The 14,431-nt window shown below is 53.5% G+C and overlaps 1 protein-coding gene across 2 annotated transcripts in view; it reads right to left on the reverse strand.

Moving 5' to 3' along the window:
• Window positions 1-14,215, reverse strand: part of CARD11 (caspase recruitment domain family member 11) — a 139,211-nt gene extending 124,996 nt beyond the window's left edge. For both annotated transcript variants that reach the window (XM_019820361.3, XM_045047409.1), the window contains exon 1: window positions 14,019-14,215. The gene's annotated coding sequence lies outside the window, so the exon portion shown is untranslated. The remainder of the gene's footprint in view (window positions 1-14,018) is intronic.
• Window positions 14,216-14,431: the final 216 nt, after the last annotated feature.

The following is a 14,431-nucleotide window of genomic DNA, read 5'->3' on the forward strand; positions in this document are numbered from 1 at the left end:
TTAGCTTTAATAGTGTTTCAGTGGATTTCTTGGGATCTTCCATATACAGGATCATGTCATCTGCACAGAGAGGTAGTCGTACTTTTTTTTTTCTAATCCGTATACCTTTTCTTTCTTTTTCTTGCCTAATAGCCTTGGCCAGGCCCTCCAGCAGAAGTGCTGAGACGCGCAACCTTGTCTTGTTTCCATGGCAACACCCTTGTGAACGGAACATGCTGTGTAGCTGAGCTGGTGTGTGTTGGGGGTGGGCTGTTGAACTGCATGAATTCCTATGTAGAATACAGTACTTATCCAAGTTCAAGTAATAAACATGTGCTAATCTGGGGCTCACATATACGTGATTAAAACCCTACAGTAACCACAGCAATTGTTCAGCACTTAGACAAATCAAAGGTATTTTTTAAGGAGGAATTTATCCCTGGCATTATGTAGCGTTGCTGGTGCAATTAGCTGGTCTTATTGTAAAGTTCCCCACGATGTGTTTTCTATTGCTCACATCCAAAGCAGATGGTACCCAAGGCCCACACCCCTCGGTGCAAGGATGCGTGCCCCGTTTTTCCAGCAGTCTCTGAACCGTCCTTTGGGTGTGAACCAATCCGTCTTGGGCACACACGCCGGGCCACCCACGAGATGGGCCACAGCGCCCACTGCTGCCTCCCGCCCCACCCTGTGCCCAGAAGACCCTTCACACCTGCTGCGGAGTTGACTGGGATGGTCTGGGGACCCACTGAGTGGCACCATCCACTCTGTCTCAACACTGGGGTTGGGGGCCCGTGGTCTGAGGGTGCAGGATGACAGTGCCACGGGGGCTGCAGTGTTGAGTCCCCACACCCCTGGGTGGAGCGGGGCCTGTGACAATGACGTGGCTGTACTGTCGGCTCACCCTGTGACCCTGGGCTCGCGGCTGCACCTATGTTTCTCTCCTGTTAAAAGGAGCCCTGGGACAGCCTCGACCCCCTGCACCACCTCGGCGCCTCCTTCTTTCACTACCCGCCCCAGAGCGGAAGGTTTTGTTAACGTGGCGTTGGTACTGAGCCTTCGGAAGGAACGAGGTGCTATGAATAAAAGGGGGGAGAAACAACCCGCTGATCTCATCCCTACCGTCTAGGGGCTTGCGTTCTTGGGTTTGTCAAAAATACATATTTAAACTTTTATTTACTAATTCTTTTACACGGAGCAGAGGGAATGGAGAGAGAGTGGTTTCCTTACGTGAGCTCACTAACTGAGATTAGCTATTTCTAGAAAAAGGAGCGCTGTTTTGAATAAGGAAGTGCGTGCTCCCAAAGAGGCTGTCACGGAAGGAGGGGGCTGCCAGCACCCCTCGAGTCCCCTGGTATGTGCCACTTCTGGGCCCCAAGGCCCCATCATCACCAGCTGCAGTCACCCGGGAGTCTCCATGGCTCACACACATCCCTCAGCTACCCCAGCGAATGGCTGGTGCGGCTGGAGGGTGATTACCCCAAGTCACTGTCACTCACCTGTGTAGCAGGTAACTCTGCCATGCACCTGTGCCGGGGTCCCCAGCAGGACCGGCTGCCGCTGCCCACTGCGGTAGCTGGGTCAACAGAACCCTTTTGCTTACTGTGTCCGTTCCCCGTCCTACCCCGTCACTGTCCCACCGGGACGTTCTGGGACCTCCTGCCGTGTAAGCCACTTGCCTTCCAATCTGGTTTCAGGGTCTGCTTCTGGGGTCCCCAACCCAAGATAGAATCAATGGCACGAGGACGAGGGCTGAGACAGTGTCTCTTGGGAATCTGGGGTGGCCACGGACACCTCCATTTTTTTTTTTTCGATAGCACATCATCTACCATGGGAAGGGTCAGCAAGCCACAGCCCGCGGCCAAATCCAAAGCACAGTCTTACGTTCTGGTAGAGTCTGGAGTGAAGAATTGTTGCTACTTTTTTGTTTCGTTTGGTTAGGATCTCATGATGGGGACGTTGACTGTTCCCCCGCCCCCCCTCCAGTGTTGTTGAGATATGATTGATACATAACAGTGTATTTGCTTCAGGTACACAGCACAATGATTTGGGGTCTGGACATATTGTGCAATGCTCACCACAGTAAGTTTGGTTAACTTCCACCACTACACATAGTTAAATTTTTTTTCTCATGATGACGACTTTAACGGTTTACTCTCTTAGCAGCGGTCAAATACATACTACGGTATTTTTAGATCGCCACTTTTAAGGTTCCCACAATTCTTAACATGTGACAACGTGCCAGAAATGGCCACCAAACTGTGCGTTTTAAAACATTTTCCTGAAAGGAACGGACTCTTTTGACACACAGGGCGATGCGAGCATGCTTTTCCCATGTCGAGTAGAGGGCTTGCTTTAAAAAGATGTTGATTCATTACCCAGGAAGGTGGCGTGGGTGGCTTTACAGCCGTAGGAGGAAATCTGTCGTCCTTCTAACGTGTCAGGTGTCTCATCTGGAGCTATCACCGGTGCGCGTGGGAAGCCTTTTGGGAATGTGTGGTCTGGGTCACATGACCTTGAACTGAGAGACCAGCACATTTGTTTCCAGGAAGCTCTCTCCTGTATCTGCGAAATGGGCTAAGAATTCCTGCCCCGCTTGTTTGTCGTGAGAAGCCAGTGAGGATGGTGAGTAAACATGTGATCTGATCTGTTTCCTCTCCTGCCCTCGCCACACACTTGCCTTCAAGTGGAGGCTGGAAGCAAGGACAGTTTTGTGTGGCTTCTTTAAAGTTTCCAGCATCTCTGGTGAGCGTCAGACAAGCATCAGACGAAAGGCGGTTTATAGATACAAAATGCCGCTCTGATTACAATTAAGCCTTATGCCCAAAGTGATATAAATAAGGGGAGTAACAATAAAGAGGAAAAAAGTATCACAGCCTCGGTGCAGGAATCCACGTGTGCGACTGATCTGTGGGCTCAGGGACCAGGAAAACGGAACTGCGCACGGCTGGGGGACCGTGGGCACAGACTCTGAGAAATTAAGCGTCTCCTCCTTAGGAGCGAGGAGGTGATGAGGGTAACCATCTCTGTTCTTGGCTGGGTAACGGGCCGACCCTCCTTCCACCTCTGCGTCCCCTTCCTCTCACCCCCAGGGGGCGCTCTTTCCTCCGCCTTGGTACCAGGCTTCCACCAGCTCCCTTGCGCCTGGACCGTGCCAACCCTCTCCACCGCCAGCCTCCAGTGCAAATCCCACCCATCCGGGGGTCAGGACTGCACCCGATGGTTCGCGCACCTGCCTCTGTGCCCGCGCTGCGCTGAGCCCTTTCACAGAGTAGCTCAATCTCACCATGACTGCAGGTCTTGGTTTGGGCTTCCCCGGAAACCAAGGCTGAGACGGGGAACTCTGTGCACATGGTGTACTTGGGAGGGGATCCCAGGAAACAAGGTAGGAGCAGGAGGAAACAAGGCTGGGGAGGCCGAGAACACAGCGCACTTGGAGAACAGGTGAGCACTGGGGACGGAGGAGCGCTGCCCCCTGGGGGGCCCTGGGGACAGCTCAGAATGGCATGGGGTGACCTCCCCTGGGGAGTGTGAAGCTGTTCTTTATCCACCAGCTCCTGGAGTGTCTGGAAAAGGCCCCGGGGGCACAAAAATGCACATACAGCTAGAGGGAACCAGTGGGTGCTCACTAAAATCGATTCCAAGGGAGGAACCTTGGAGTTCTGCAAAACGCGGAGGAAGCCAGTCCCCATTTTGCAGATGAGGTTACCGGTGCTGGCCGCTGACTCACGGTGGAACCAGGGACGCCTACTATTCTGTTGAGGAGTCTCACCTCCTATTCCTCGCCCCCTGCCCAGCGCTGAGAGGAATCCAGTTGTACGGAAAAGAGCACGGATTACGTTCATGACCAAACCACCAGCCCTCAGGCCCCAGGGCCCTTGCACATCCACCCTCGGAATCCTGTGAGGCCCACCACGTGCCTTTGCTGCCTGTCCTTGAGCCTAAAGTGCACACATTTGAACTGGCTCCCGCTTACAGCGTGAGGTGGGAGTGAGGTGGGGAAAACTCACTCTCAGGAGCAAGATCCAGATATGGACGAAGTCATGAGACCTCCCAGGGGAAGGGACCTCGAGCTTCAGTCTCTGAGGGAGAAGGTGTTTCAAAGCACAGATCCTCTGCCAAAAATTAAAATGAATTTCAGTCCTAAGTTGCGTCATGTTTCTCCACACATATTACAGGGAGTTATATTACATATAACTTATATATAAGTTATATTACATATAAGTTATATATAACTTATATATGTTATATTACACATAACTTAATGCCCGCCCAAGAGGCTTCTCAAGGCCCCCTGCCTCCTGTCCCTAGTGCCCAGCTGCTCCTGAGACCCTAATGGCCAAACTCACCCCCTGCCTCAACTCCTCCCCAAGCCCTGGCTCGGGGGCTCCCTCCCCCCCCTTCCCAGCCCGTCCTGTCAATCAGAGTCCAGCAAGAGTCCCTCGTCTTTAGGAAGTGGAAACCAGACACATTGCCAAAAGAATCTTTTCAGTGGGAGAGGAGAGAGAACACTTTCTGCATCTGGGCCCCTTCGATTGCATCGATGTTGATGAGTCTGGCTGACCTGTGTCCCTGGGTCCTGGGAGGGGGCTTCTGAATCCTTGCAATTTCCCAAATGACAGAGGAGCATCTGTCACGCAGGGCTCAGCCCTCACCTGGGTTTATGCTAACAAGATGACGAAGATGGGGGGTGGGGCACACCAGAAGGGACCCACTGTGTGCTTACAGGGTTGGGGCTCCAAGTCGGGTGACGTCAGCCCAGTGTCTGGGGAGGGGAAGGGGCTGGAGACAGAGTTCAACCACGTGACCAGGGATTCGATCGATCACGCCCAGGTCATGAAACCCCAATAAAAACTGGACCCCAAGACTCCTCCTGCTTTGGGGTGGTAATCAGACGTGTGCGTGGGGAACGAGAAACATCTTCCCAGTCCCTGCCTATGGGTCTCTTCTTTCGGCTGGTCCTAATTCGCAGCCTTTACCACAAAACAGTAGAAGTCAGCACAGTGTTTTCTTGGTCTAACAGTTGTTCCTGTGAATTATTGAACCTGAGGGAACCGCTGGGGGCTGCAAATCTGTAGCCAGATGGTCAGAAGTGTGGGTGGCCTGGGGACCTCTGGGCTCGCAGCGAGCTTCTGAAGTGAGGATGGTCTTAGCTGCGACATTTGACCGAACTCGTAGTCGGTGTCAGAACTGGACTGTGATGAGCGTCCTCCTTGTAAGATGATAGAACGGAGATGAGAATGTGTCATTCTGTTTGGAGGAAGTCGCTTTTCAGGTTTGACTAATTCATTGCGCTGGGACCTAGATTTTCCCCTCAGAATTCTGTCCTTGTGTTTTGTTTCGTTTTTTGACTAAAGATGAGCATAAGAGTGAAAAATTGTCGGCTGGGCCTTGAAAACCGGGCCACGGTGAACTGCGAGCCTTGGAGCCTACAGTCCTGTGTCTCCCTTAAAAAAAAAAAAAAATATATATATATATATATATATATATATATACACACACACACACACATATACATACGTATATATGTGTATATATACACACACACATATAATTATGTATAATATTATGTATATATTATGTATATATATTATTATATATATGTATATATATACATATAAATGTCTGCTTATTTATTTTGAAAGAGAGAACACAAGTGGAGGAGGGGCAGAGAGAGGGATAGAGAGAGAATCCCAAGCAGGCTCTGGGCTGTCAGGGCAGAGCCTGACGTGGGGCTCAAACTCACAAACTGTGAGATCATGACCTGAGTGGAAACCAAGAGTCGGACGCTTAATGGACTGAGCCCCCCAGGCGCCCCCAGGCTTCCCTTTTATGAGGAGATGGTCCAGTCAGGGTCAGAGGCCACATTCACAAAGAATCCCAGCCTCCCTTCTACAGATCGGGTGCATCATGACTCTGCCCAAATTCTTCCATAAGAGCCAACAAATTAATGACTCCTGAGACCCTCGAAAGCCTCATAAGTGGCAAAGAACCTCCAAAGGAGACCCGGTTTGCTTGGCGTCTTCAGAGTTATTGGGATCAAGCCGGGGTTTGGTTTCTTTCGTTTACTCGTTTGTTTCCAAAAATAAATGTCGGGAGGACAGACCGTTAATAAAAGATGCTCCGGTGTACTTGAAACGTTGGAGAACCAGGCAAAAAGGCGACAAAATATGAAATGGATCGTGGCGGAGGTTTTTCGAAAGCCGAGGAGGACAGCGCTAGGACCCAAGCACAGACTGTGTACCGTTGATCTTGGCCAGCTTGTGCCCCCCGCCCTGGGTTTCCAGGGCAAAAGTCCCCATCAGGTGGTCACGAAAGAGAAATGCTCTATTTGCGTCTGCAGCTTGGGATTCGAGGTCCTCGGGGAATACTCATTTCTGTCATACAACCCAAATATTTATGGAGCGTGAAGGGAGCGTGGCCCAACGTGAGCCACTTTTGCTGGGAGCCTTCTCTCAGAGGCTTCAAATAGTTCCAGAGCCTCTGCAGCGGGTCTGGGGACAGGGTGAGCACTTTGATGTCCTATGATCCCACAGTGGGGTCCCTGGTCCCCCACCCACCAACCCTGCCATCTTGGGCAACCTAGGCTCCCTCATTCGCGAAAATGCAGATACTAATTACTACTTAGGGCGGGTCAGATAATCTTTCCCCCACTCCCCAATTCATGTCCACTGGCACCTTAGAATGTGGTTCTTCGGAAGCAGGGTCTTTGCAGATAGAGTCAGCTAAGGGTCTCGAGAGGAGAGCATCCTGGCCTGAGGGTGGACCCCAAATGATGGGTGTCCTTGTAAGCAGAGAGCACACAGACGGACTCACCCAGGGAAAGTCCCGTGAAGACGGAAGCAGAGATCGCAGCGATGTGTCCACAGGCCAAGGGATGCCAAGAATTCCTGCAACCGTCAGGAGCGAAGGCACGGGGAGGAGGGAGCAGAGAGCGCCTCCAGAAGGAACAGATGCCCCAGCACCTTGATCACGGACTCGTGGCGCTCGGCCAGTTCTTTCTCATTCTGTTCTTTCTGTTCTCGGCTGTTTTGGTGGATGACACCGCAGCTACGGGAGGCGTTCGGCTCCGTCCCGCAGCTCCCGCATTTACCCACTGAAAACATCTTCGCGGGGGCTCCGTCTCCGTGCCCGGGCGTGGGCACATACGCTTCGGCTTCTCCTTTATTTTCGTATGTGCGGCGGACATTGCCGGTTTCCTGCTCACGTGGCGCTCGTTGGCATCCATGTCTGGGCACACTGGCCCAACCCTGGCTCACGACTGCAGCAGCCAGAACCCTTCCTGAGAACCCCCTCTGGCTTTTAGCCCCGGCTTGGTTTGCAGGTTGGACTGAGAGTGGAGCCCTCCCCCCACCCCCGGCTCCCCTTCAACCAACGATCGGTGAGAGTCAGTGAGTAAGTCGCCAGGTCCCCACCCTCCACCTGGGGTGTCCCCAGGTGTGAGCCACAGCTTCCTACCGCCCTACCGCCCCCAGCAGGAGTGAGTCCTGCTTGGTTGGCCACGTCGGCCAGCTGCTTGGTGACATAGACAGTATTGGCTTTCTTCCTGGATTGGTCCCCCGTGGCTTCTGGAACAAATGACCACAAGCCACGTGGCTGGACACAGAAGACACTATGCCCTCACAGTCCTGGAGGCCAGAAGTCTGAAATCAGCATCCTGGGCTGACATCAGGCGTCAGTGGGACCACGCTCCCTCCGGAGGCTCGAGGGGAGAATCTTTCTTTGCCTTTTCCGGTTTCTGGCAGTTGCCAGTGACCCCTGGCATCCTTGGATTGTGGGCACATCACTCCAGTCTCTGTCTGTGTCTCCGCATGGTCTCCTCTTCTGCGGTCAAATCCCTCTCTGCCTCCCTCATATAAGGACACCTGCGAGTGTCTGAAGGCCTCTCCCAGACCAGAACAATCTCCCTGCCTCGAGATCTAGAACTTAACCGCATCTGCAAAGACCCTTTGTTGCCACACAAGGTAACGGTCACAGGGATTAGGACTCGGATATCTCTGCGGGGGGTGGCGGGAGGGCGGCGTTATTCAGCTGACTACACTTCCCTTCCTGGAATCAACTCCCCAATAAACTACTCACACTCCCCTCCTAGTCTCAGGATGCGAGACTATTATGTCATAGGGAATGAGAATCACTCTTTAAGGAATGATTTACACACGTGATGTGCTGACATTTCTCTAGCAATCATACTTACAGGAGTCGGAACAGGGTTGTTAAATTCTTTGAGGGTTATTAACTCAGAACCATAATCCCAAGGTGGAGGGAACAATTGGCTTGAATAGGCTTTTGGGTAACAATAATCCCCCCCCCACCCCCCCACCCCAAAAAAAAAGGAAACCAGGGAGAAGTCTGATGGGGACTCTCACTGCCACTGAAAACACTTCTCAACTTCAGTCTCTGTGGCTTATAATTTGATCTATCTCGCGGGAGAGGAGTTTGGGTGGGAGGGCCCCAGGCCCGACGCAGCCGAACCCTTAGCCGTAATCCGTCACTTGTAGCGGGGTGTGGAAAGTGGGAATGAATGGTGAGCTCGTCCCGCTGGGCCTTCATCAGGGCGGGCGAGGCTGAAAACCCCCCAGTTCCCCACGGCTGCTTCCTCGACACCAACGCTGAGATCATGACTCTGCGGCCGACGCTTCAACTTTCGCTGGCGGGGCTGAAAGGCACCGTACCATTTCTGGAGATGTTCTTGGAAGTGACGTTTAAGTGGAGACCCCGAGGATGAAAAGGAGTGAGCCGACTTAGAGATGAGGCAGAGACAAGGCCGAGACAACGTCTCCTGGCAGAAGGAGGCATAGCAGGGAAGAAAAGACCCAGGATAGGGGCGTCTCAGGTAGAATGACCACAGATCAGAGGCGGCGAGAGGCAGGGGCCCGTCGTGGCCCCCTGCTGCAGTGTGTGCGTCTCCTCAGAACATACTGGAAGGCCACCCAAAGGCCTGGGGGCAACGTCAGGACCTGAGAGGTGTTTTAAGGACATGGCTCACTCCAGCTACCGTGTGCGGAAAGCACCAGGAAAGGGGGAGGGTGGGAGCAGGAGGCCAGGTTACGCGGCCTTGGACGCGTGGGTGGGAAAGATGGACCTTGACTGGGGGGCACCCTGGCTCCACGCTCCTCTCTGGGCTGAACCGTGTCCCCCGCAAACTCAAGTGCTGGAGTCCTAGCCCCCAGCACTCCTGCGTGTGACTGTGTTCGGAGATGGGGTCTGTAGACAGGTGACTAAGGTAAAGCGAGGTCACAAGGGCGGCTCCCAGTCCGCTCTGACTGGGGTGCTTCTAAGAGGAGGAGGTCAGGACACAGACAGGCACGGGGGGACGAGCAGGTGAGGACACAGGAGAAGAAGGCCATCCGGGCACCGAGGGGAGAGGCATTAGGAAGACAGCCGCCCCGGCCACACCTGCATCTCAGACTTCAGCCTCTGGGACTGTGAGAAAACAGCTTCCTGTTGTCTAAGCTGCCGGTGTTTGTTACTTCGTCACACACTGTAACGTAACACACTGTCACAGACCATTAGGCTGAAACCTGCTGTCCCTGTCGGACGGGTCCAGGCTCTTTTCCCCTCCTGCTTTCTCCACGGGCCTTGCCTTCTCTCCGCTCACAGCTCTCTCGCAGGTGTGCGCACGGGCTGGCCCGCCCACGCACACACAAATGTCACCCTCTGGGGTGGCCTTCTAGGATCATGGCGGGATGGGGCCTAGAGTTCTTAACGCACCGTCTGTCTGCAGATAACTCACTCCAAAATTCTGAACTGCCCCTTCGGCTGCCCCAAGTCTCCTACACATTTAGAGCGATTCTCCAACCAAACGAATGTCACTCCCACATTACAGAGGCAGACCAAATTAGCGTTTAGCAGAGAAAGGGGCTTCTTTTTTTTTTTTTTTTTTTTCGCAAATCATATAACTCTAAATTACCTTCAATTTCCTAAATGGAATCTGGCTCGTGATTCACTCTAGTATGGAGTAGTCTGTAATGAGATTATATTATGTTTGGGGGAAAACATTCAAATGACCAAGATAATTAATTTTGCATAACAACCAACATATAGCAAGATCCAAAGCCGTAACTCAAAGCCAGCAACCTGCCGGGGCCCCTGGGGGTGATAATGTTTCTTTCAAAACACAGTAACAAAGACAGTTCCAGAGACCCGTGAAATGCAGAGGTTTTAAAGCTGGAAATGTCGCGGCTCTTTCCGTTCGGAGCCACAATGCTCGTATTTTCTCACAAGCTGTCATTTACCGTGGATCTCTCCTGGGTTTGGGAAGATAAAAGAAATCCTCCGGCCCCAAAGACTATCTTGGACGCGCTTTGCTGGGAAAAATCTTTAGAGAACCGATTCCAAGTATGCAAAACGTTTGGTGCTGTTTCAGGGCTCAGCTTACGGCAGGATGGAGAGTGTGTGTGTGTGTGTGCGCGCGTCACACGCTCATCTTGTAAAAGAAAGAATAAGATCAAACCCTCTTTGGTTCTTTGAAACCTCTTCTCCAGGTGGCTTGATTTGTATGGTATCAGACTTGTCTGAACATCTGGGAAGGAACTGACGCTCGGGCGGCAGCAATTTTCCGGTTCTGATTCATTGTTAAAAATCACCTCGGAAAGAGCCAGGACCTGGCAGGCCGCGCCCCCCCCCCCCCCCCCAATCCTTGTATCCCTTGGCTGCGTGTAATTCTAACACAGTCTAGGAATATGTGTGAGATCGGGAGCCAGAGAAGCTACATTCTTGCAAAGATCTGCTGCTAACTGCCTGCATGGTCTCCAAAATAAATTCGTGCACTCAAACACTGATGCATGAATCTGTGCACAGTAGCCCCGCCCACAACAGCCAGGATTGGAGAACGGAGATGTCCATCAGCGGATGAGGGGATAAAATAAACTGTGGTACGTCCACGCGGCAGAACACTACTCAGCCATAAAAAGGAACTAAATCCTGAACACAGATGCTAAGTGACAGAAGCCAGACACAAAAAGGTCACGTGCTGTAGAATTCCTTTTATGTGAAATATTCAGCATAGGTAGATCCCCAGAGTCAGAACGCAGATCGGTGGGTGCCCGGGGCTGTGACAAAGAGGGAGTGGGCAGTGACAGCTTCACGGTACGGGATTCCCTTTTGGGGCGAGAGTGTTTCGGAACCAGGTAGAGGTGGTGATTGCACAACATTGTGAATCGTGCGCTTAAAAAAACTTCTTTTAATCTTTATTTATTTTTGAGAGAGAGCATGAGCGGGATAGGAGCAGACAGAGACGGAGACACAGAATCCCAAACAGGCTCCAGGCGCTGAGCTGTCAGCACAGAGCCCGACGCTGGGCTCGAACCCAAGAACCATGAGACCATGACCTGAGCTGAAGTCGGACGCTTAACCGACTGAGCCCCCAGGTGCCCCATGAGAATTGTGCACTTTAAAATGGTTAATTTTAGCCTGGCTCAGTCAGTACAGCATGTGACTCAGGATCTCAGGGCTGTGAGCTAGAGCCCCAGGTGGGGTGTGGAAATTACTCAAAACTAAAATCTTAAAAATAAAGTAAAATAAAATACGTAACTTTACATTATGTGAATTTTACCTCCATTAAAGAAAGAGACGTTCCTGCTGTCACTGTCCACCCCCCGCACCCCTCCCCCCCCCAGATCTTGGGGACTTTCTGGGAAAATCAGGGCGATGGACCCCCCAACAGAGACTATCTAGACTGGCCCTGTGATCGGCTGGAACAGGTGCATCAGAAGTGACGCTACGTAGCTTTCACGGCTGGGTAGGGGGACACCTGCAGTTTCCGTGTAAGGAACGCCCCCCCCCTCAGAACCCAGCCACAGCCGGTGAGAAAGCGCAGGCGGCCCGAGGGGCCAGGATGGAGCTCAGAGGCACCGGGCGCCAGCTGTGTGACACCAGCCGTGCCAGTGAGCTATCTCGATGTTCCAGCCCGGCTGTGCCCTTGGGCGAGGCGCCCCCGCCAGCCCCACCTGGATGGAGGTTTGGTTTACGCTCGGAGATGGCAATCACCACGGAGGCAGGCGCAAAAAGAAACATATCCCTCTCTGCGTATCTATCTCCATACCTATCTCTGCATCTCTCTAGACATAAAATTCCGTCTATTCCTATCCATCTCCAGATTCACAAAGTGGCTGACACAGTGATGGAGGCTGGCAAGTCCATCCTCTGTTGGGCAGGCCAGCAGACTTGAGTCCCAGGGAAGATGTTACAGCTCACGTCCTCTGACAGGTGACTGGCACAACTCCCTGTTCCTCAGGGCACCCTAGTCTCATTTTCTTGCAGGGCCTTCACCTGATTGGGTGAGGCCCACCCACCTCACGGAGGGTCGCCTGATTTACTCAAGGGCCACTGATTTCACCGGGAGTCTCATCTAAAAAAACACCTTCATGGCAACATCTGGATTGGTGCTTGACGTCATCTCTGGATACTGTGGTCCAGCCAGGTCGACACATAAAGGTAACCCCGTGGCAGGCAATGAACCTCGCGACGGTGGGCTTTGGGCACTGGGCCTCAAATTTCGCTTCCATGCTCTGCCCACATCCTCTTGGGTCCCCTTCCATTTCCAGAGCTGCCTGCCTGGGGCACAGAGAGCTGGAGCACCTAGGGGTGCTTGGCCCCCCAGAGCAGCTCCCACCCTATGACCGACCAGGCCAGGCGCGGGAAGCCCCGCCCCTCTCCTCGGGCCGTGGGCACTCTGACGCCCATCTTAGGTCTGCTTCTGGGAAACCCGGCCTGACACAAGGTTGCCCTGGGAAGAGCGGGGCCAAGGATGATGCGTCCCTGTGCATTTGTGGAAGCAAATGTTTACTGGGGTGGGGGTGGGGCTGACATCTTCCAGCCGAGGGGAACGAGGAGGCTTTCCAGGCAAGGGACAGAATTTACGTGTCCGCCCCGACTTTGCCATCATCGGTCCTGCCTTCTCCCCACAAGGCCTTGCTAGATGCTGGAGAAGGTGACCCTTCTCCGTGAGGGCCTCATCCTTTACGTAGCTGAACCGAGATGCAAACCCCGTGCCCCACAGGGCGGAGTCGTGGCCTCCCTGCGTGCTCACGGCTCTCCTCTCCCCCTCACGCCTTCTCCCTGCGGCCCCCACCCCAGCCACGCAGCAGGAGCAACAAAGCACAGATGAACTCCCGATGTGAGCCACACCGTCCCCCGTACCGCTCGGTGATCGCCGACTCTACACGCTCCCAGAAAGGTGCGCTGATGTTTGGTGACGGATATGGAAATTCAATAAAAGGCAAGTTAATTAAAACAGAACAAGCTGTTGCCTGGGGCAGCAAAATGTAACTGCTTATTATGTGAGTGAATGTTGAGATACGGGGGAGTATAATTTTCTCTCTCTCCCCCTGTGTTTCTGGGAGTCTGTTTGGCAAAGTCAGAGCGGGAGTCTGCCAGACGGGGATGGCTGGTTCCAGCCTGAGATGGGTGTTATGCACATGCGTGTGGCTGGCCCTGGGCACGGGGTTGCATGTGAAGGAAACCCACAGACTGTGGGCTCCCGGGCGGGGCCGAAGCCTGTCTCCAGCTTGCTTGTAACCCAGTGCCAACGCAGCGCCCTGCACCTGCTAAGGACACCTGTTGCTAATTGCTGCCATAGTGTCTGAAACGGGTGTCCTGCCATGGCCCGAACTGTCTCCCCGTCCCCAAACCATGTGTTGAAGTCCTAACTACCCCCCCCCCCCCCCGACCTCAGCCTGGGCCTGTATGTGCAGAGCAGGTCTGTACAGTAACCAAGTGAAAATGAGCCACGTGGGTGGGCCCTAAGGAAAAAGGATTAGGACGCACACAGAGGAAAGACCAAATAAGGATACAGGGACAAGATGGCCATCTACAATCCAAGGAGAGAGACCTCGAAGAAACCACCCCTGCTGACACCTCGATCTTGGATTTCCAGCCTGGAGAACTTTGAGAAAAATACAGGTCTGATGTCTAAGCCACCAAGTCTGGGGGGGCGTCTTGCTATGGTAGCTCAGCAAACTCTTCTGCACCTGCCCATATGTTACTGTTCAGGGGTCTTCAGGTGGGTGGGTGGTTGTGCCGGTCGTAGTGGAGCTCACCTGTGGCAGGGACTGGACGTCAGGGGGTCCTCAGCTGGGGACGACAGCAATGTCACTGTGCTCCACGTGGTTTCTCATGGCTCTCGGGAGCCTGGGCTTGTTGTCAGGGTGACGGAGGGCTGGGGAACGGGGAGAGGAGGGGGGAGAGAGAAGTGGGGGAGGGAGAAGGATGGGGAGAGAGAGAGGGGGAGAGAGGAAAGGAGGGGGGAGAGGAAAGGAGGGGGGAGAGGGAAGGGGGAGGGAGAGAGGGGGAGGGAGGGGGGGGAGAGAGAAGGGGGGAGGGAGAATGATGGGGAGGGGGAGAGGCAGAGGGAGAGGGAGAGAGAACAGGTCTCCCCAGGACCAGGCTCCCTCCCTGCGCACCACCTCCTTTGCTGCATCCTATTGGCCGGAGGCAATCACGTGGGCACTCT

This window comes from Felis catus, chromosome E3, assembly GCF_018350175.1.
Source record: "Felis catus isolate Fca126 chromosome E3, F.catus_Fca126_mat1.0, whole genome shotgun sequence".
NCBI classification, from domain to species: Eukaryota; Metazoa; Chordata; class Mammalia; order Carnivora; family Felidae; genus Felis; species Felis catus.